Source organism: Dasypus novemcinctus, chromosome 7 (assembly GCF_030445035.2).
Source record: "Dasypus novemcinctus isolate mDasNov1 chromosome 7, mDasNov1.1.hap2, whole genome shotgun sequence".
Lineage (NCBI taxonomy): Eukaryota > Metazoa > Chordata > Mammalia > Cingulata > Dasypodidae > Dasypus > Dasypus novemcinctus.
This window is the reverse complement of record NC_080679.1, coordinates 118,798,857-118,820,849: the sequence shown is the minus strand read 5'-3', so window position 1 is coordinate 118,820,849 and position 21,993 is coordinate 118,798,857. Positions and strand designations below refer to the sequence as shown.

The 21,993-nt window shown below is 37.8% G+C and overlaps 1 pseudogene; it reads left to right on the top strand.

Annotated features, from left to right (window-relative positions):
• LOC101416675 (signal peptidase complex catalytic subunit SEC11A pseudogene) overlaps positions 1–18,954 on the top strand; it is a 46,890-nt pseudogene extending 27,936 nt beyond the window's left edge.
• Positions 18,955–21,993: the final 3,039 nt, after the last annotated feature.

Here is a 21,993-nt window from a genome sequence, read left to right as displayed (position 1 = left end):
TCTTTTTCAATATGTCTTTGACTATTTGGGGTCTCTTTCATTTCCAAGTAAATTTCACAGTTAGATTTTCTAATTTATTAAAAAATGCTGTGTTGATTTTTATTGGGATTGCATTGAATCTGTAGATCAGTTTGGGTAGGATAGACCTCTTAATAATATTTAGTTTTCCTATTCATGAACAGGGAATATTCTTCCATTTATTTAGGTCTTCGTTGATTTCCCTGAGCAGTGTTGTGTGGTTTTCTGTGTATAAGTCTTTTATATCTTTAGTTAAATTTATTCCAAGCTATTTGATTTTTCTATTTACTATTGTAAATAGTATTTGTTTCTTGATTTCCTCCTCAGATTGCTCATAATCAGTGGACAGGAATGCTACTGATTTCTGTGCCTTGATCTTATAGCTGTGACTTTCCTGAACTCAGTTATAAGTTCTAGAAGCTTTGTTGTAGACTCTTCAGGGCTTTCTATGTGTAGGATCATGCCATCTGCAAATAGTGAAATTTTGTCTTCTTCCTTTCCTCTTTGGATCCCTTTTATATCTGGGTCTTGCCTCAGTGCTCAAGTAAATAATTCTGACACAATGTTAAATAAAATGGGTGATAGTGGGCATCCTTTTCTTGTTTCTGATCTCAGAGGGAAAGATTTTAGGATTTTACCATTGTAAATGAGGTCAGCTATGGGTTTTTCATATATATCCTTTATCATGTTCAGGATGTTTCCTTCTATTCTGATCTTTTCAGTGTTTTTATCAAGAAAGTGTGCTATATTTTGTCAAATGCTTTTTATGCATCTATAGATATGATCATGTGATTTTTCTCTTTCCATCTGTTTATGTGGTATATTACATTAATTGATTTTCTTAAGTTGAACCATCCTTGCACACCAGGAATGAAACCCACATGGTCGTGGTGTATAATTCATTTAATGTGCTGTTGAATATGATTAGAAAATATTTTATTGAGGATTTTTGCATCTAGATTCATTAGAGAGATTAGTCTGTAATTTTCCTTTCTTGTTGTGTCTTTGTTTGGCTTTGGTATTAGGGTAATGTTGGCATCATAAAATGAGTTAGGAAATGTTCCTTCTATTTTGATTTTTTGGAAGAGTTTGAGCAAGATTGGTGTTAGTTCTACCGGAATGTTTCATAGAATTCACCTGTGAAGCCATCTGGCCCAGGGCTCTTCTTAGTTGGGAGGTTTTTAATGACTGAGTCTATCTCTTTACTTGTGATTGTTTTGTTCAGGTCATCAATTTCATCTTTCATCAATGTAGGCTGCTTATATGATTCTAGGAATTTCTCCTTTTCCTCTAAATTGTCTGTCTTGTTGGAATACAGTTTTTCAAAGTATCCTCTTATGATAGTGTTTATTTCAGTGGGGTCAGTGGTGATATCCCCTTTCTCATTTCTTACTTTGTGTATTTGCATCTTCTCTCTTTTTTTCTTTGTTAGTCTAGCTAAGGGTTTGCCAATTTGATTGTTCTTCTCAGAGAATCAGCTCTTTGTTTTGGTTATTTTTTTGAATGCTTTCTTATTTTCTATTTCATTTAGTTATGCTGTGATCTTTGATATTTCTTTCTTTTTTTTTTCCTTGGGGTTAGTCTTTTTTTTTTTTACTAATTCCTCCAATTGTGCAGTTAGGTCTTCAATTTTAGTTCTTTCATCCTTTTTGGTGCATGAATTTATGGCTATGCATTTCCCTCCCAATACAGCTTTTGCTACATTCCATAAATTTTGCTATGTTGTGTTATCATTTTCATTAGTTTCAAGGTAGTTATTGATTTCTGTCGAGATTTCCTCTGTGACCTACTATTTTTCTAAGAGTATGTGGTTTAGTTTCCATATCTTGGTGCCAAATCTGGGTCTCTGGCCCTTGCAGATTTCCAGTTTCATTCCTCTGTGGTCAGAGAAATTATTTTGTATGATTTCAGTCTTTCAGAATTCACTGAGACTTCCCTTGTGGCCTAGCATGTGGTCTATCTTGGAGAATGATCCATGTGCACTTGAGAAGAATGTATATCCTGCTGTATTGGGTGTAATGTTCTGTATATGTCTATTAGGTCCAGATCTTCTAATACATTGTTCAAAGTCTTTGTTTCTTTAATGATTCTCTCTTGAGATGTTCTGTCCACTGGTGACAGTGTGTGTTAAATTACCCCACTATAATGGTAGAGGCATCTATTCCTTCACTTAGTTTCTCCAGTGTTTGCCTCATATATTTGGAGGTGCCCTTGTTAGGTGCATAAATGTTTATGATTGTTCTTTCTTCTTGAAAGATTATCCCTTTCACAAATATGTAGTGTCCATCTTTACCTCTCACAATAATTTTGCATTTAAAGTCTATTTTGTCTGATATTAATATAGCTACCCCTGCACTATTTTGGTTATTGTTTTCCTGTAAGATTGTTTTCCAGCCATTCACTTTCAATCTCCTTGAATCCCTGGGTCAAAGATGTGTTTCTTGTAGACAGCATATAGATGGGTCATATTTCCTCATCCAATCTTCCAATCTGTGTCTCTTAACAGGTAGTTTAATCCATTGACATTCAGTGTTATTACTTTCAAGGAATTACTTATTTAGCCATATTTTCTTTGGATTTGTGTTTGTCATATTTCATTTGATTTTTTTTCTCTTTTGTTGTTTTGGTTGATCTTACACTCTCCTCCAGCTCTGTCTCTCCTGACTTTTTTTTCCCCCTGCAGAACTCACTTTAATATTTCCTGAGGAGCAGGTTTCTTGTTGGCATACTCTGTTTCTTTTTATCTGGGAATATGTTGAACTCTCCAACAGTTTTGAATGCTAGCTTTGCTGGATAGAGTATTCTTGGTTGGAAATTCTTTTCTTTTAGTACCTTGATTATGTCATACCACTGCCTTCTTGCCTCCATGGTTTCAGATGAGAAATCAGCAATTAATCTTATGAAGCCTCCCTTGTATGTGATGGTTCTCTTTTCTCTTGCTGCTTTTAGTATTTTCTCTTTGTCTTGAACATTGGATAATTTGACAAGTATATGTCTTGTGGAAGACCTATTGGGATTTATGCTGTTTTGGTGCATTGTGCTTCCTGGACATGTACATGCATCTCCTTCAATAGGTTTTGGAAGTTTTCAGCCATTATTTCCTCCAGCACCCTTTTTGTCCCCTTTCCCTTCTCTTCTCCTTCTGGTATACCTATGATGCATATGTTTGTGTGCTTTGCATTGTCATTCAGGTCCCTAAGTCCCTGCTGCATTTTTCTACCTTTTCATCAGTCAATTCTACTATTTGTTTGGTTTCAGATGTACTGTCTTCCACCTCGCTAATTCTTTCCTCTGTCTCTTCAAATCTGCTGTTATTTGCTGAGAGTGTATTTTTTATTTCCTAAATTGTGCTGTTTATTCCCATCATATCTGCTATCTTTTTGTGCATGATTACAGTCTCTCTGTATGTTCTCCAAGTATTTTCTTAATATGCTTAATCTCTTCTTCACTTCATTCAATTGGTCCATGATACATGTTTTGAGAGCTTTAATTATTTGTTTGGTGTTCCACTTCTCTTCCTGGTTTTCAGTTTGTTCATTGGATTGGGCCATGTTTTCCTGATTATTGGTATGTTCTGTAGTTTTTGTTGCTATCTGGTCATCATTTTATCTTGTTGGATTTATTAAAGCTAATCCATTCCTGAGGGTGTAAAGATATTGTAAGTAGGACATTTTGATGAGGTTGCTTCAGTTAAGGCATAGCCTAGGGTGGGTCTTAGTCCTCTTACTGGGGTCTTTTATAAACAAGACATATAAAGAGAGAGAAAGAAAGGAAACACAGACAGAAGCAAGAAGCTGAAAGCAACAAACTCCATATGAGAGGGAGAAACTAGTAGATGCCACCATGTTCCTTTCCATGTAACAGAGGAGTCTAGGATCTCCAGCAGCAATGTCTTCAGGAAGAAATCATCGCCTTGATGATGCCTTGATTTGGACACTTTTCTCAGCCTCAAAGTTGTAAGCTAATAAATTCTGTTTTTAAGGCAACCCATTTCATGGCATCTGCTTTCAGCAGCCTAGGAAACTAAAAATCATATGACCCAGCAATTTTACTTCCAAAGAAAGTGAAAACAGGGCCTCAAATATACACTTACACACCAATGTTCATAGCAGCATTATTCATGATAGCCAAATGGTGGGCAATCCAAGTATCCATTAACAAATGAATGGATAAAAAAATGTGGTACCTGTACACAATGGAATAGTATTAGGCATAACAAAATGAAATTATGAGACATGCTGCAACATGTTAGGCCTGTGAAAACATTATACTTAGTGAAATAAGCAAGGCACATAAACACAAACATTTATGGTAGTACTTATGAGATGAATAGGAATTGAAATTCACAGAGAGAGAAAATAGATGATAGGTTATCAGGGAATGGGCAGTGGGGAGATACCGAGATGTATGTGTTGGAATAAAAAGAATGAAAACAGATTAGACTCAATTCATTAAAGTATATCCCAGCAGTCAGTGCTATCCAAAGCTAGGATGACTTATTTTAGGATGCAGTTGAAAAAAAAATTATGGAGATCCTTTTGTGTGGCAATGGCTTATGAAGACTTCAGCTAAATTCAGATGAAATAAAATCCCTGCACTGTCAGATATAAATCATGAGCCTGTTGTTTGCATCTCTTCAAAACTTTATGTTCAGGATTTGTAGACTAAAATTTATCCTGGAAATTGGCAAATGCTGTACAAATCAGGTGAGTTTTCCCCTTCCCCCCCAAAAAAGCAGGTTATTAAACATTTACCAGCACACCACTGTGCTTTTGGTTTTTTTACTGGTTTCATCTGTACTAAGGTGGGAAGCCAGGGTTCTTGAGTAAGGGTCATGTGAGATTTCCACCTTGCTGGGTATTTGCAGTTTAAGGTGGCTTGGTCCACACAAAAAGGCTGTTTGAAGAAGGGTGTCGGTGTAGAAGTCAAGCCTTAAACTTGAAAAAGGCCTTTCCAAAGATGCAGGAGCAAGTTGGCCTAGGGACAGCAACAGTGTGGCACTAGCCTTGGTCCAGGTGGGGGCAGAGGAGCACTCATCCAAGCACTGGTCCCAGAGGTGACATCTGCAGACACGATCAATTCAGGGCCTAGCAAGAAAAAGCTGTGTACTAGACCATTAGCTGGTTCCATCAGCTCAGGGACAGCTTTTCCTAAGCTACACAATCCCAACTTTTCCTAAACATATAGAGGACAAAAGTGAAAAATAGTGTCTTTTCCAATACAGGCCATTGAGATATTATGGGGCAACAAATATTCGCTACTTTCCCAATACAAGTAAGTTGTGTTCTGCCCAACAAATGTTATTACTAAGTTTATATTATTAATTCTAGGCACCTGTAAGCAGGACAAATGGAAAAAGAATCTTCAAAAAATTAAAAGAATACTTGGGGTAGAGTTTTTCTTTCTTTGCTATTATTATTTTTGAAGTAACACAAATGCTGTAATATTAATTGACATGAAATGCACAACTCTTGGGATTATACCAAATATCATTGATTCTACACTTTGGGTAGAATGCATGTTTTAGGGAAAAAAGAAGAATACTTGAAAAGAACCAAAGGAACCTCAAATAATATCCAGTCTGCCACTACTGCAGTGGGTCTGCCACTATTGCAAATTTCTAAATTATTGAATGAGAAAGCAGCAGTGTCTCAAATCGCTCTCCGGAAAATTAAGTAGTCTGAATTGGTGGACTTTTTCTCTAAAATAGACTAAGAGCATGTTCCCCAAAGTAACCTCTTGTTGAAGATTTGCTCCCAGATTAGTTTAATTTACAAGTCATAAACAGTAGAAAACTGGCATAAATTACATGGTTTTCTGATACAGCCGATATTTAGATTTCCTTCATTTATAGGAATAATCACATAATTAATTTTCCTAATGAGATATTTTGGAGAGTAAAAATGGCACCTTTCAATCATTACTTTGGGATAAGGGGAAGATGCTGGGACTGCCCCAGAGAAACTAGTATTTATGGTTGCCGTCCTCAGTAACCACTGAATCTTTTCCCTGGACTAGGGCAAAGCCAAATTCTGTGTTCTGGGAACAAAGCTTTGCCTGGAGTAATTTCTCTAAGGTCTGGGACTGGCTTGCTTTCTGAATATTGTGTGTAGGGCAAATAATTATTAGTGTCCTACTACCTCTGGAGTCTTTTAAAGTGAGGCTCATACTAATTCATCTTCTGAGGGCCTGAAGAGATCATAATCATTCCAGCGACAGCTGCTAAAGGAACCTCAATTTCACCCAAAAGACAGTCACTGGCTAAAAGTGAAAATAAGAAATAGGGAGAACTTTTATTTCATTAGACTTCTAATTCACAAGGGCAAGCAAATTTGATTTCTGACTTTAATTCTTTTGCACTTGAATTTTCAAAGCAATTTAATTTTCAGACTAATATCTCCCCAGGAATTTGATAATGGGGGGGTGTTTATATTCAATTTGGGGCATCTCTATGTTCTTGACATTTTATTATTAGAGTATCTTAATGTTGTCATTTAATTTTATTGTAGTACCTCTGGTGGGCTATATTGGGAAATATGGCTAGACATAATTTCAAATGGGAAAAAGAACTGGAGATGAATTTTCAGACTTGGTCACAGAGTGACCTCAGAGTTAATTTAATTAATATACTCTTATGCCTCACTTCCGAGTCTTCCAGGGGCAAAATCTACCCTGCCCACTAAGGGTCCCAGGAAGACAGTCAAAAGAACAGTGGTTTGGAGTAGGGGAATGACACTGATGCTAGGAGTAGACTTCCTTTTGGACTACTATCACGTTACTGGAGAAGATGTTCATATGTCTATCTTTTTCCTTCCACAGGGAGAAGACCCTGTTAGCATCACACTCCTGGTTTCTCCCTACTCTCCCTCTTCCTTTTGCTCATCTCCAGGAGAAGCAAAAAAAGGATACTAGGAAAGAGCCTTTGCTGTATGTTTCTCCAGTGGGAAGAAGGAGTTGATGCACACTCCTACAAAAGAGATATGGACTTTTTCTCCTTCTCTCCCCACCCAGACCAGTAGGAGGCAGTAACCTGAGGGGGAGAGGGGGAGAGTGATAACCTATTCTTCAGACTTCAGCTTTCCTCAGCTGAGCTGTCCCATGGGTAAGACACTAGCAACATGCTTTGTTTCTCCATCTGCTCTTTCTTTTGTCTTCTCAGTCGGTTCAGAACCTGAGCAGATTCTAATATTTATTGAATGAATGATAAGAGCTGAGATGTACAAAACACAGTAAAAACATAGTGATTTCCAAGGTAAAGCAATTTTTGACTAAAGTTATTGACATATGTAAAAAAAAATTGTTAATCATGTGGGGGCAGATCTATGTTGCCAAGGAACACAGATCAAAGAAAAGACCAAAAGGTATATATTGACAACATTCACCTAAGCTATGTCAAGAGAGGGGAGGTCTTGTCTATAGACTTCCTGATAAGCAGGAAGATGTGCCATTGACAAGCCCTTGATATCAATGCCTGTGCTTATGAAACTTTACTCTTGAAATTGAAACTTAGCCTAGTTTTACAGGGTACCTAAGAGTTGCCTCCTGGGAGCCTCCTTGTTACTCAAATGTGGCCTCCCTCTAAGCCAAACTCAGCATACAAATACATTACCTTCCTCTCAGTGTGGAACATGACTCCTGGGTATAAGCCTCCCTGGCATTGAGGGATTACTACCAAGAACCAACTACCAATGCAACCAGGAAAAGACTTAACCAAAATGGGGGAAATGTAAAGACGAGTGAGTTTATATGGCTAAGACACTTCAAAGTGAGTTGGGAGGTCATTCCAGAGGTGATGCATATGCAGGTCTCAGTAGGATCTTATAGACTGCCAAAGTAGATACTACCCTAACTAGCAGGGCTACTGAGGGCTCTGGAGACATTCAGACACTATAGTCAGGGCAGATAGCTCAGGAGTTTGGTGACGGGCAAGTGGCCCTACTTTGGAATTTATGCTTCCCAGTGAGGCAGAGTTGGATTCAGTTGTGTTTTCCCTACATATGGCTCTTCTGTCCTTCTATTTGAACCTATAACTAGCACTAAAGTTGGTATGTATACATCAAAGAGACTTAAATCTTTGGACTGCCCATGAGCCAGCTGGGCCCTGAATCTCAACAGAGTTGCAACACTTACTCTCCAGTTCATTGGTCCTACCCAGAACAATTAACAAGGAGGTGATGATGGACAACAGCCATATCAAGGAACTGAGAGAGTCCACAACTGCAAGCAAGAGCATCCCATCCAACAGGCCCATGTGATTCCCACCCCCTCTCAATTAGAGGTGAGGTGGACCATCCCAGAATCCTCAGAATTAGAGAATGAACTATGGACTAAAGTAAACTTACTGGTATTCTATTGTAGACTTATTGTGATTCTAGAAATGGAAGAATTCATATCATTGATGTCGAGGCAGTGGCCACTGGAGGTTCTGAGGGAGGGAGAAGGAAAAACAGGTGTAATATGGGGCATTTGGGGACTTGAGAATTACCCTGAATGGCATTGAAACAACAGATGCAGCCCATTATATATCTTGCCATAACCCACAGAATTGGGTGGGAGAAAGTGTAAACTACAATGTAAACTTTAATCCATGCTTAGTGGCAATGCTCCAAAATATGTTCATCAATTACAATGAATGTACCTCACTAATGATGGATGTTGTTAATATGGGAAAATGTGGGAAGTGTGGGGAGTGGGGAATATGGGAATCCCCTATATTTTTTATGTGACATTTGTGTAATCTAAGTATCTTTTTTAAAAATAAAATAAAAAATGGATTTAAAAATAAGAGTTTGATAAGGAATTTCAGTGTGCAAGAGATGCCCTCAAGTAATCAGTCTCTTACCTGAAATTTTTTATAATACAAGGAATTAATGTTCATAACAGAATTATTGGAAAACCAAAATAATACAGTCAAAATCAATAGCCTGAAATCCTACTACCCACAGAGAATAATTACCATTTTGATGTAGATCTTCATACTTTTTATTTTGCAATTAAATGCACATGCTTATATATAGAATTTTTCATGAAAATAGGACCAAAATTCTATTTTTGGCGTGTTTCTTTCATGTGATATATTGTGACAATCTCCACATATCAATGAATGTACTACCATATCATATTTTTTAATGAATGCAAATATGAAATGATTTATGTGTACAATAATATATTTAATTGATCCTCTATTTTGCAACATATAGATGTTTCTGACTTTAAAACAAAACCATACTCTTAACTAAAGGGTACAAAGTTTCTGTTTGGGGTGATGAAAAAGTTTTGGAAATAAACAGTGGAAATGTTGGCACAGGATTGTGAATGTAATTAACACTGCTGAATTATACTTTTAAAAACTGTTAAAATAAAAAATTTTATGTTATATATAGATTTTATAACAATAAAAAAAAATTAAAGCACTAAGAACTTATTTGTGTATGTGTATTTGTGCAAATGATTGACTTTTCCTGAAATGGGTTGTTACCCTGTGCCAGCAGGGTTTTGCAATTTTCTCAATAATAATCTAATTATGTGAAAGCATTTTACTGGATACCTTGTTTCATTTGATCCATCCTACCTCCTCCACACTCTTCTCCCTGCCTAAAAGATTATTCTCTCAGTTTCACAGAGGAGGGCACAAGCTCAGGTTACTTAACTTGACAATGGTTACATAACTTTTAAGGAGCAGAACTGGAATTGAAAAGGATCTCCCTTTCTCCAAAGTTGGACACAAATATTGCACACACACTGGAACCCCACTATGCTATGCAGGTTCAGGATGTCTTATGTTTTATCCTAGGCAATTCCTTCTTTTTCGTGCTACTATAAATGAGATGTCTTCTCCAATTCGTTTTCTATTTAATAAGTGTTGTTGTGCAGTAGAACCTTATTAAAATCTTTTTGAACTTCTATTTTTCCAGTAGCTGGTTTCAGATGATTTTGTTAAATTTTTCAGATGATCATTCGTGTCATTGTATCTTCCTTAAGTAATAATTGCCTTTCATCCTTTCCAATTTTCATTATCTCTTTTATTGTTGTTTTCTGTTTGTAAAGGCTAGGATTTTCAAAACTATGCTAATAATAAGGAAAGCAGTAGGTATTTTTGTTTCATTTCATCTAACTAACCTAGTGTATCATTGGTAAGCCTGGGACAGTGTTTGCTGGATACAGATTCCCCTTACCCTTCATGTTAAGGAAGGATACATCTATTCCTAAAAACTGTCTGTTTTTTTTTTAAATCATGAGGACAAATTTCATCAAATGCATTTTTGACAACCCCTCAACCTAGTCATATCATGGATTATACTAATAGATTTCCTATAGTTGCTCCATACCAGCTATCCTAGAATAATGCCTATGGGGTCATGATGAACTGTTCATTGACTACGCTGCTGGATTTGATTTTCCAATATTTTATTTAAGATCTTTGCTTCATACATAAATGAGAAATTAGTCAGGAATTTTCTGTGTCCTCTTTTCCAAGTTTTGTTTGCCAAGTTTACATTACCCTTGTAAAAATAAATTAAATCATTGCAAGGTGTTTCTTTCACGTGCTATGTAAAGTTTAAGTAGTATCAGCATCATGATCTCACAAAGGACCATAATCCACCTGTGAAACCATCAATGTATGCCAAAGCCTTTCTTGGGCTAGTTTTTTAAGATAATCTTTAGATTTATTTTAGAGTTATTAATCTACTCATGTCTTCCATCTCATTATATACCAATTTTGGTAATTTGTCAAAAAAAATATTTAATGAGACTTTGGAGCTTATAAACTAGAATTTCAAGTATTTTTGTATAATTGATTTAATTTGCTTATATTTATTCTTCCTAATTTTGCATATACGTTTGTTTTTTCATCCAACTCAATAATAATTTATCTATATTACTGTTTTCACAAAATAAACTCTTGGAATTCAATATAAATTGTATCATTTTTTGTTTTCTAGATTATAAAATTTTGCTTTAATCTTTATTAATACTCTCCTCCTATTTCTTTGTATTTTTTTGCTGCTTTTTTTCATTTATTTCAAATTGTTCATTTATCTTCTTTTTTCTTAAAGTATGTTTGTTTTTTTAAAATGTGCAAAAGCCTTTGCATATCCTTACATCTTTTCTTTATTGCTTTCAGATAGGTGACAACTTGACTATGGATAGAACTGGGGGTTATAAACTTTTCCATTGAACTCCTGTAATTATTGCTTCATTATCTTCTTGTATCTAGCATTGCAAAGCAATCTGAGAGCCATGTGGCTTTTCCTTTTTAAGCACCTGTTTTTGCTGTTGGTTAATTGATTGTTGTTGTGTTAATATTACAATGCTTTCAGAATTCTTCCTTCATCCTTGAAATTCAACATTTTCATTTTTAATTAAGTTTACCTGGTATTCATGAACTCTTTCCATATGCAATTCATCCATCGTTTTCCACAAGGTTGATTATTGTAATTCCACCCATTTCTAGTGTGGAGACAAAAGCTGTTTTCTAAGCCTGTTTAGAAGTTAGCCCATGAGTGCTTGGAAAGTCCCCTGTGTAAATGTCATTCTATGGACACCCTGGGCCATCAGCCAGCTGGTCTACCCCAGTCAGGATCATGAGTTCCTGGGATCTTCCCTCCAGGCTTCTAATGGATGAGTTGGGTTGACTGGACTGACATGTAGAGATGAAAGGGGAACTTAAGATTCAATGCTCTGTACAGGTAGGGAGGTAAGTGAGGGATTACATTATGAGGTAAAAATATTATGACAATTTACTACACCCATTACTCTAAAAGACTCAAATAAGAAAGGAAATGGGAGGAAGAAGCCTTAAAGATAACTCTGGATTCAGCACAATGTCTTTTTCACTTCTTCAAGATTCTAGCTAGTTTGGAGGCCATGCCCATTTTCTCTTTGCATTTTCTTGCTATCTTTATTCATGTTCCATTATCATCACAGCAGAGAAAGGACTGTGGGGAACCTGGTACATTGTTTCTTGCCCTTTTAACTGAGTTTCATTTTTATTCACTGCACTGGCCCTATTTTCTTCTTATATATTTTTGGAGGCAATCAGAAGATAAAACTTCTCTCTGAATGCAAAGGAGGTTGCACGTGTGTAAAGGAGGACTAGTGAACAAAGAAAGCATTTTCCAGGGAGGGAAAAATTAAAGGCCCTAAAATGATAAGGAATAAATAGATGTGTCCTAAGCATTTAATAGTACATGCCACAGTCATAGGAATGACCTAGAGATCAAGGGATCTGTGAATTTGAGATTACATAGAAGCAATCTCAGCCAGGAACAATCTGATCTGATTATTAACAAATACAGCAACTTGGTGATGAGAAATATGAAAAAGACAGTTAAGTCTGATAACATCAATAGTTTTCAGTAACTATATATGCAATACCAAGCAAGCAGTTGGGGAGCAGATGTCGCTCAAGTGGTTGAGTGCCTGCTTCCCATGTACAAGGTCCCAGGTTTTATCCCGGGTACCTCTTTAATAAAGAAATGCAATAAAGGTAATGAGAGATATCGTGTGGAAAAGCCGTTATTTTTAGGACCATCTCTCATGTCAACAGTTACATGAGGGAGCTTGGAAGCAGATTTTCCAGCCTTAGTCATGCCTTCAAGTAACCGCAGCCCTGACAGACATTTTGGCTGTGACATTATGATGTCCTGGTCCAGAACTATCCAGCAAACCTTTCTCAGACCCTAATCCTCAAAACCCATGTGAAATGGTAAGTGTTTGCTAAGTTTGAGGGTAATTGGTTACATAGCAATAAATATTTCATGTCCTGTGATTTGGATGAAAACTGGACATTGTAGGTAAAACATTGCAGCAACTCTGGATTCTACCATGTACTTCTGAAAATTATTGGGTTTTTGCCTGTTTAGCAACTAAGTTTCTTGGAATCTATCTTCAAACACTATCATCCCCATAGTATGCAGCTATTTATATCTTTTTCTGTTCTAATGTCCTCCCACTACTGCTTCTTGAACCTGGCCCCATGGGTCGTCCCTGTGTGGATGGAATTTGTCAATCAGGCAAGGAATTGAGTAGATATAGGGTTCACTCTTGTATAGTTTCCTGGCTTCTAAGGATCTCCCTAATTTAGGCTGCTTTCTTAGCCTTAGGCTCTATACTCTATCCCTTCAGTATTTTGCATCCCAGGCATGGTTGGGAAATGTAGTCAATTAAGAAAAGCAAGAAACTCATAGAGCTGGCTCTACATTCCTTCATCTTTCAGGAGTAGATTTATCTCTGGTCTCTGTCTGATTTTCTGCCATGCTCCCTCTGAAGGTTCTCAGGAAGAATCAGTCCAATGCTTCTCTTCTAGCTTCTGGTACTTACCAGCAATTCTTGGTGTATTAGTCAACTAAAGGAGTACTGATGCAAAAGACCAGAAATCGGTTGGTTTTTGTAAAGCGTATTCATTTGGGGTAGAAGCTTACAGTTACCAGGCCATAAAGTGTAAATTACTTCCCTCACCAAAGTCTATTGTCATGTGATAAAACAAGATAGCTGCTAACATCTGCAAGGGTTCAGGCTTCCTGGGGTCTTCTCTTCCTGGGGCTTGCTTCTCTCCAGGCTTAGCCCTGCTGCTTTCTCCACAAGGCCAGCTGTAGGCTATCAGGCAAATGGCTTTCTTCTCTTCCTGGGGAGTTTTCTCTGTCCTCACAACCAAGCTCTCTGTGTGCTTACTTCCCAGGGCTCTTGTTCAAAAGCTCCCAACTCTGTCCTTTGCCATGTCTTTTCCAAGGGGACTCGATGTCCTACTGACATGGCCCAATCAAAGTCTTAATCATAATTTAAGCAATTAAAAGTGATACCTCTGTTTATAAATATAATCCAATAACTATTTTTGGAATTCATGAACAATGCAAAACTGCTACACTTGGTATTCCTTGGTTTGTAGCAACATCACTCCAGTCTCTGCCACCATCTTCATATGACCTTCCCTTGTGTCTCTGTGTGTCATTTCCTCTTCTTATAAAGATATCAGTCATTGGATTTGGGGCCCACACTAATCTAGTATTTCATCTTAAATTTATTGTATTTGCAAAAAAGTCACATGCACAGGTACCAGGGGTTAGGACTTGAGCATATTGTTTTAGGGAGATATGATTCAACCCACTACAAGTGACCATAGTCAGGGGGATGGGCAGTACCCTGGGGCAAAGGAGCCATGAACTCAGTTCTTAGCCTTTCCTCTTCTTCTTGTCACAATCCTTTGTTTTTGTTTTGTTTTATTGTTTTTCTTTTTTGAGCCTAAATTCTCCCTGCAGCTTCTCTCTGTTTTTTATACTTTCCAGAATTTTCTTTTTCTTTTATCCATCTTTAATAATTGCTATCAGCCAAGGATTTGCACAACTACTTCAGTGTTTCATTATTAGCGAAAGAATTGCAAAGGCCTGATTTTAAACACTTTTGATTTTGAAAGTGACACCTTTAGACAGCATAGAAAAAGGTGAATGGAAAAAAGCTCAAGAAGACAACCATTCAGAATTATTCCTACCAAGTGGTAAGATAAATTGCAAAACTCCAAAAATTATTTTTTGAGCCAGATTCATGAATAATTTTTATATAGACCTAGTATTTATAAGAATTTATGCTCCTGACAGCCTGTTTCATCTGGCTTAACATTAGTTTTCTGTTGCTGTACAACAAAAGACCACAAACTGAGCAGCTGAAAATAGCCCCTATTTATTAGCTCACAGTGCTAGCATGGCATGACTGGGTTCTCTGCCTGGAGTATCACAAGGCTGAAATCAAGGTGGTGGCCAGACCAGGGCCTCATGTGGAGGTTCTGGGGGAAATTGCTTTCAAAGTCATTCAGGTTATTGGAAGAATTCATTTCTTTGTGGTTGTAGGAGTGAGATCCCCATTTCCTGGCTGGATGTCTGTTGGGGACCCTCTCAGTTCATTAAGGCTATCGCATTCCTTCTTTAATGGCTCTCTCCATCTTCAACCCCACCACAGCATGTTGTACCCCCCTGGTGCTTGGAATTGCTGACTTCCTCTTTTGCCGACAGTTGGAGAAAATTCCCTGCTTTTAAAGGACTTCATGTGATTATATCAGGCCCACCTGAACAATCTCCTTATCTTAAAGTCAACTGTGCTATATACATAACATAATCATGAGAATTATAGCTCATTAGAATCACAGGTTCTGGAGATTAAAGCATGGAATCTTGGTGCTCAGGTTTAGAATTCTGCCAACTACAGTACTCATCTTAAAAACATCTCTTTTCCTAGAATAAGATGTCACTTGGGCATTTGGGAGTCACCAGGGGAACTTGGGACATTATTGCAGATTGCCACTTTGGGCTTCACCTTTTAAATCCAATGATTCAGCCAGTTAATTAACAGCCATGTGTTCTCTCTTATAATCATCAAACCGAGAAAATACAATGAGTCCAGACTCCTTCCCACAGAAAAAAGAAACTCACACACATTCGCTTTTTTTTACCTATAGGTAAAATGTTTGGGTACTTTAGAAAAGTAGACTAGTCCATTGTATGCTTTGCTTGTCCTCATTGGTGGGTACTCACATGTTGGATTTTGGGAACTGGAGCATGTAATTTGCTTCTCAAAACACCCGATTTACACATGGGAAATGATTTATTTGCAATTCTTATTCAGATTCATTTATAATAATGAAAAAAATGTTTAACAATAATAGAGTGCAAAGTAAATTGTAACATATCCACAAGAGAGTCATTTATTCATTCTCTCAGCTTTTCAACAAATATTTATTGTTTGCTGACCATGTGCCATGTTCTATTATGTGCGGGGATACCATGTTGATACAAAAAAGAAATGTTTCTTATTCTTATTGAATTTATATTCTAGTTGAAGAAGAGAGATATTCAAATATTAGCATAAACTAATGTAAAATTGCAACCTCTGAAAAGTGCAATCATTTTAAATGGTCATTTTAATTTAAAAGTTGTCAAAAAAAGGAGAAACTTGCCTGTGATCTAATGTTAAGATAAATAAGGAGGACCTCTAATTTAGGAATAGAAAGATACCAATAATATATGAACTTCACAAAGAGGCAAGACTGAAAGGAAGCATGCCAAATGTTAATAGTGGTTTTCTGTGGTTTCTTCTTTATATTTTTATGTAGTTCCCAAATTCTGTAATTTTCCCATATTACTCATATGAACAGTTAAATGAACACTCTATTACAAAAATAAGAAAATCACTTTCCATTCTACCTCCTCCTACAATCAAATGCTTAAATTTTCATGGTCTGGGCCAGATTTTCACATTTTTGTTTGAGTGCTATGGCTGAACTAATTGAAAATACAAAATTAAATGTGAAGCTACTCAGTAATTACTTGGCAAATTCCCATTATTCACATAGGCTTGCAGAAGTTGCTCAATACACACAAGCCTTAAAAATCAAGCCCATAACATATCAGAATCACTGTTCCTCCACTCATCTCTACCCCATTCCTTTTCTGCTGAAACCAGTGTCAAGCCCTCCCTGTTATGCTGTCACTACATTGTGGAGGAATCATTGTGTGGCCAGCACTTCACTAGATCTTTATCCTCTTTGCCTTGAATCTGTACAATAAGATTATACAGTAGGCACTATTGCTCTCATTTGACAGATGAGGCATCTAAATGTTAATTTTACTTAATAGGTATTAAAGGGCTAGAGGCAGGTTTTGAACTCAGGTCTGTCTGACTCCCAGGATTATGCTGGGAGGCAGAATTTTAGTATAGATTCCATGATTCCTGCTGTCCTTTAATGTGCATGCTCTATAATCCCTTCCGCTTAAGTAGGGACCTGTAAGTATAATGGAATATAACTCACATGGTTTATGTTATGCTGCTATATGGGAAAAGGAATTTTGCAGATGTAATTAGATTCTCTAATCAGTTGACTTTGAGTTAATCAAAAGAGAAATTATCCTGAGTAGGCCTGGCTATTCCCCCCTCCCCCCAAGATGGCTTCCTCATCTGTCTGCTTGTTGTGTGCTCATTGTATTTGCTCATTGCGTCAGCTCGTTGTTCAGCTTGTCTTCTTCAGGAGGCATCAGGAACTGAACCCAGGACCTCCCATGTGGGATGCAGGTGCCCAACTGCTTGAGCCACATCCACTCCCTGTGCCTTGCTTTTAAAAGTAGGACCAGGACCTTCTCTAACGGGGTCAGGGAGTTTCAACTGCCATCCTTGAAGGAGCAAACAAGACTTGAAGAAGTCCTAGAGCTGTAAGGAAATGGAGTTCTGCCAACTGTGAGCTTGAAAGAGGACCCTGAGCTTTAAATAAGATCACAGTCCTGGCCAAGCTCATTTTAAGCCTGATTAGTCCCTGAGCAGAGGACTCAACTAAAAACTGTGAGATGATACATTTGTAAAATTACATTTCATGGCAGTTTGTTACATAGCAATACCAAACTCATATAAATTCCTTACTCTTCTTCCTGGTTCATAACTGTCCTTTTTGTTTGGGTAAGTAGAGATCTAGGTTTCTATCCCGGCTGTGGGACTGGGAACTTGGGCTGGCGTGAAGTAGGGAATTGAAGCTCAAGAGAGTCTTCATGCAGGATCGGTCTCAGGACCAACAGAGTAGCAGTGAACAATAAGAACCAAATCCCCAGCATGGGTCTGTAAACAAGGACAAAACAAATGGAGTGAACGGTTCAGCTGGAGGATCCTAGAGGCAACTCACAGAGTAGAAGTAGGAGCAGACTTTCATGATGGACCCAGTGGACAGAAGTGGAGTGAGGGTGTATTGATTAAGCCGTCAAGCTAGGGATCCCTCCATTTAATCCCTCCTGCCTTCCTTTGTACCTACTTAATTTCCCTAAACTGAGAGGATCCAAGTTTAAGCCAGCAGGAGAGCCATGCAGTTCCTCCTCCCCGTAACCAGCATGCTCTGCCGTGAAGTCAAGTTGGGCTTAAACACAACATCAGGCTGCAATGTTGGGGAGCTCTCCAGCTTCAGTTTCATCCTCCAGGCATAGGGATAAAAAAGAATGAGCCATTTATGCCTGCCACTTCTAGAAACACCCAAATCAAGACCCATTCTTGACTATGGAGGTTGATGGCACAGAAATACTAAACACAAACTCTTTGAAAAGCATTTTGATGCAATAAGAGCTTTTAACAAGATGGCTCTGACCCAAAATGTTCTAGACCACCCTAGAGGGATAGATTATTCTTCACATTTCAGGAGACCTTAGGCAAACAAAAAATGTCCAATGACTCCTAAATATCATAGGCCTCGGTGGTCAGCACTTGAAATTCATTGATTGAGCTCTAGTCCTATGGTTTAAGGGTCTTATGCCTATTAGGACCGTGGTGGCCCCAGAAGTGGAAGTGCAGCGCTAGCAGTTCAGGTGAGCCCACCGTTCCAAGGCTGCTTCCAGCACTTTCTCTCCCCATGCGTGCCTTGCTCGCCGGACCCGCCTGCTGTCTCTAGACTTTTTGGATAATGTGCGATGGATGAACAAGCGGCAACTCTATTACCAAGTCCTAAATTTTGGAATCATTTTCTCCTCAGCTCTAATGATCTGGAAGGGGTTAATGGTGATAACTGGAAGTGAAGGTCCAATTGTAGTGGCGTTCAGTGGCAGCATGGAACCTGCATTTCACAGAGGAGAATTTCTCTTTCTAACAAGTCAAGTTGAAGATCCCATAAGAGTGGGAGAAATTGTTAGTTTTAGGCTAGAAGGAAGAGAGATTCCTATAGTCCACCAATTCTTGAAGATTCATGAAAAACAAAATGGACATAGCAAGTTTTCGACCAAAGGAGATAATAATGGGGTTGATGACCGAGGTCTCTATAAACAAGGACAGCATTGGCTAGAGAAAAAAGATATTGTGGGAAGAGCGAGGGGATTTGTTCCTTATATTGGAATTGTGATGATCCTTATGAATGACCATCCTAAATTTAAGTATGTAGTTCTCTTTTTACTGGGTTTATCTGTGCCGGTCCACTGTGAGTAAGAAGTCTGCCTCTCTGTTCCTGGGAAGATGCTGTAATTTTTGTTACTGAATGTTTGGAGTAGATATTGGTCTGTGACTGGTAGAATGGAGAACACACATTTTGGCTTCTTGGTAGCACTGGTTTGCATTAGTTTATGTTTCCATGTCAGAGTATGTGTGGGCGGGTGCATGTGCACCACAGAGTGCACTCAAGCGGACTTTCAATATGTTCATATGTTGTCATTGTCACACTTTTGCATTTTTGGACATTAGTGAATTTTTTTGTATTAAAAGATTGAGCCAAAAAATAAATAAAATAAAATAAAATAAAAATAAATAAAATAAAATAAAATAAAATAAAATAAAATAAAATGCAGGGACTCCTGGAAGAGATGCCTCAGTTTAAAGTTCTATCAATCAACAAAAAACAACAAACATCACACACTTTCTCGTGAGCAATGTGACAGTAAAAGAAATAAGTTATGAGGAAAATACTGAAATACTGAGGAACAAACCCAGGATAGCAAACACTTTAAGAATGGACATTGGAGGTGCAAATGTTCCCTTCGTTAGAAGCATCTGGGAGCCTGAGCAGTCTTCGTGTCCTCATATATTGGTTTATACTGTTTTTCTCTTTTAGTTCTTTTGCATGAGGTGCTCAGATTTTAATAAGAATGCCCTTTACTCCTTCTGTCACCAACTCAAAGTCTACTGTTACTCCTCATCCCACCTCATAATAAGAAGTGCAAACCCCAATCCCAAAGTCACATATGGAACATGAAATCAGTGAGAAGTATCACCACATAAATGAGGAGAGGATTCATAAAGCAAAACCCACAATTTAATATCTAGGAAAGTTTAGCCATGGCTGCACCAAACCTCAGAAGATTAGCAGGCATCTTCCTCAAAGCATAGAAAAAAGTGAGGCTTGACTGACAGGCTGGTACAGTGTAGGACAAGGCCCCTGATTCGCCTGAAGTTTGGGTCCTGGCATGATGCTGTTATAGAAGTATTGTCCTCTCTCTAGACACCCAACCTCTCCTGCGTTACAAACCAGTCTCAAGAATCTGCCTTTATAACAGGATCTCTATCATCCCATTAGGCTCTTAAATGCAAAGCAACCCAGGTAACTCTCTTTTATAAACAGTAGAACTTGATTTCTCCAAAGAAGAATAAAATGTTAAATGTAAGCTTGTTTACCTTGCGATGGGGAGTAGGGAAAGTTGGGTATGGTAGAATAATTTTATCTACGGGCAGCCAGTGAAAATCTCAGATACCTCCTTTTGGAGCAGACACAAAACCACAAATGTAATCTCTGACAGGGATTATGCTGCACTCAAATTTAATAGGATTTTTCAGAGTGAGTATTAGCTCAGGCCTGGGCAAAAGTGGACCTTGAAGAATATTTAGACATGCATTCTCTCCATCCATCATCCAGAGACATGTAATACATGGGCCATGCACTGTACTACCTGCAGAACATCCAAAGATATATGGGCATTTGTAGTACAGGTCAGGGAACCAACCACCAAAAAATAGCACACTGTGTGAAGATAATACTAAAGAGGTGAAATACTGTGTCTCTGTAGCAAAGGATACAAGATAGCAGAGTCCCCTTTCCCTGGGCTGCATTTCAAACCCTTAGGTTACCATTCCAGAATGCAAACTTTCTCAGAAGCAGCCAACGTTCAAGCCTCACACACACATCCTTGTATGTGACTTGGCTCCCAGCCTTATGCATGTCGGCAGTTAAGTAAATATTTTTTGATCAATTGATCCGTGTAAAATCCTTATCAGTGGGCTTGTTAATTCAGTCTAGCAAAATGTGAAAGTTTAAAAGTTACATATACACAAACATCATTTCTAGGCATATCAGTGTAACTTCAGTGTTGGGTTGCAACAATGAGGAAGAAAGGATACATTTCAATTGCCTTTTGGCATGAGCAGAGTAGCAGGACTGATAGGAAGGCTGTCAGGTTCTAAATGGCAGCAACTTCAAAACAGAAGTCTTTTATATTCCTGGAGGTTTGCTTATCCAGAGATAAGATAGTAACTGTCAGAGAAATCAAAGGGAAATAAAATCCTAGAGTTAACCCAAATAATCAGGTTATTCAGGAAAAAGAGGTGCTCATTCAGTCAATTGTGTTCTATTAAGAATAAAATCCGCAAAGCCAAGATTTCCAAGTGGCTGTTATTTGATTTCTTCATAACAAAGATAAAAAATGTACAAACTAATGGTACTGAATTAAGTCCTATATTTTAAAAAAATTAAAGCACTGGTTCAATCTATAGAAGAGTAATTTTATAAATATAAGGATTGTTTTGGGAGAACCCTATAAACTAACAGTAAGACATTGCTGACTAGATTTTATCCTTTCAAAAGTAATATAAAAGCCTCAAATTCATCAAGATTGAGCCAGTGGACACTGCACTTTCATCTCAGCAATTCCAACCCATTTTCTTAACAATAATGAATAAATCTAAAGCTGACAATGACACAAATAACAAGGTGCTGGGGGAGAGATCTTCCTTTCTTTTTAACTGACAGGGCAATCCCACATTTCCCCAGACTGTGCTCCTTATAGACACAGACACAGTCACAGACACACACCCACACACACCCTCTCACACATATTCAAACAGCCAAAAAGTGAACAGGAAATGGAATGATCTTGGTCTTTCTGCACAGTTTGCCTGAGTCAAACTGTTTATTTAAAAAGAGAGTGAGAGAAAGAGAGAGATTCATAATTGATTGGAGTTTTGATGATGATTTGGGGATTTGTTCATAGACATACTCTGTAACACAAGGTGATTAAAATTGGCAGCTGCCATGCTACTATTTAGAGAAACTAATCTTCCTTGTCTGGTTGGGAAAATAAACCTGAGAGTAACTGAATCCATTCTTCATTTCATTTTCCCAGCACACACCTTGTTCATAGCTGACCCAATCTATAAATGTAAGTCATCCAGCCTCTAACTCAGAGGAAGAAAGTGGAGAAGCCAAGAGATTAGGCAGGTCCAATTCATCACTCAGAAAATAAACAGGGCCCTGCAACTGTA